Source organism: Phascolarctos cinereus, unplaced genomic scaffold (genome assembly GCF_003287225.1).
Source record: "Phascolarctos cinereus isolate Bilbo 61053 unplaced genomic scaffold, phaCin_HiC Scaffold_726;HRSCAF=1367, whole genome shotgun sequence".
Classification (NCBI taxonomy): Eukaryota; Metazoa; Chordata; class Mammalia; order Diprotodontia; family Phascolarctidae; genus Phascolarctos; species Phascolarctos cinereus.
In genome coordinates, this window is record NW_027556098.1 from 318195278 (window position 1) to 318197288 (window position 2011).

Below are 2011 nucleotides of genomic sequence, written 5' to 3' on the forward strand. Positions count from 1 at the left end.
GAATAAAGATCACTCTATACACTAATTAGTATTTTTAATAAAAATAATTATTTGCTTAGAAAAAAACCTAATATAAATCCCCTCAAATCCCTCTGTATCATTTAGTTGTTAATCAAAAACATTATTGTTATTCCCATTGTGATTACATTAGGGTACTTTTCATTGAAACAATGCCACCACTGTTTTATTATCACCCTCTGCTGCCTCCATGGTGATAGCTAATATTTAATCACATAGCTCCCTTTGCTTTTTATATCTAAATGAGGCTTTTCATTCTTGTTGGTTTTGCATGTTAAAAGCTTCCTTAAAACTTGGTTCCCTCTTCAAGGATTCTTGAGATTTCTGTGGATTTTTTTTCATTTACATTCCTGTAGATTCTTTTCATATATATATATATATACTATTATTATTCCATGTCCCCTTACCCTTACTTGTTTTCAAAGAACCCAACAGAGTGATCAGTTGACACTGGGTACACATATATGTATGTATATGTGTATGCATATTTCTATCTCTCTCTCTTTCCATTTATCCTTTGATTCTTACAATAACCCTGTGAGAGAAACGCAATTATTTCCCTGTTTTATAGATGACAAAATTGAGGCTGAGAGAGATGACTTGCCCAGGGTCACAAAGCTAGTTAATACCTACAGCAGAATTTGAACTTAGGTCTTCCTGACCCTAAGCCCTATAGTCTATATTCAGTATACCCCTTCACTTGGGAGAAAACATCTCTCTACATTTTTGGTGTATATATCATATTTCAGCTTCTGTCATTTCTCAGAATCACAAAATTTCAGAGTTGGAAAGGGCCTTCCTTACTGGCCTTGTGGTCCAGATCACAACTGACAAAGAACTGTCTCCTGAAAAGTGGTCACCAGCTTTGCCTGAAGACCTGCAGTGAGGAAGAACCTATTATCTTCCAAAGAAGCCCATTCTACATTTGGACAGCATTCAATGTTATAAATTTTTTCATGAATTTTATGAATTTTCCCTTATATTCAACCCAACTTTCCTCTTTGCAGTCTCCATCCACTCTATTTTCATAGATAAAAATTTGTGTAATGTGTCAGGAGAGATAATAATAGACATCTTGCATAGTCCATTGATATCCATGCAATGTCAAAAGGTCTAGAGCAAGACCTCTGGCACAAATGGAAGGTTTTATTATCATTATCATTATTCCTTCATTAAAATCCTATTCCATAATCTTATGGTATACAAGTGGTATGCAAGAATCTTGGACATTATCCCAGAATCTCAGATTAGGAAGGGACCCCAATGGCCCATGTTATTGTTCAGTTGTTTTCAGTTGTGTCTAACTCTTTGTGACCCCATGGGCTTTTCTTGGCGAAGATACTGGAGTAGTTTGCCATTTCCTTCTCCAGCTAATTTTACAGATGAAGAAACTGAGGCAAACAGGGTTAAGTGACTTGTCCAGGGTCACACAGTTAGTAAGTGACTGAGGCCAGATGTGAACTCAGGTCTTCTTCCTCACTAAAAGAGCTGTCTGGGAAAGCCTATGTACTACTCTCAGAATCATGTTTTAAATGCATCAAATTAAATACATAGGACTATGAAGGAAATAAATTATACTGAAAAAAACGAATTCAGGGACCTCCTGAAATTTATTCTTCTTGGGGGTCTGTGGACCCCAAGTTAAGCCCCCCCTGTAATAAGGAGGTAAATTACCATTATTATTATTACCATTATTAATTCTTTCTAATACCACTACTATTATTATTATTCCATGTCCCCTTACCCTTACTTGTTTTCAAAGAACCCAACAGAGTGATCAGTTGACACTGGGTACTCAATTAATGATGTTGCCTGACTAACTAGCTATATATAGCATCAAATGAGCTATATACACAAGGTTGCTAGGATAAGAGAACTATTTTAAGGTAGCTCAGAATACCACAGGCAGTGTGGTATGAGGAAAATCACACTGAATTCTAGTCCCAATGCTAACTCTTATTAGCTCTGTGACCTGTAAGTGGAACAAGATGAT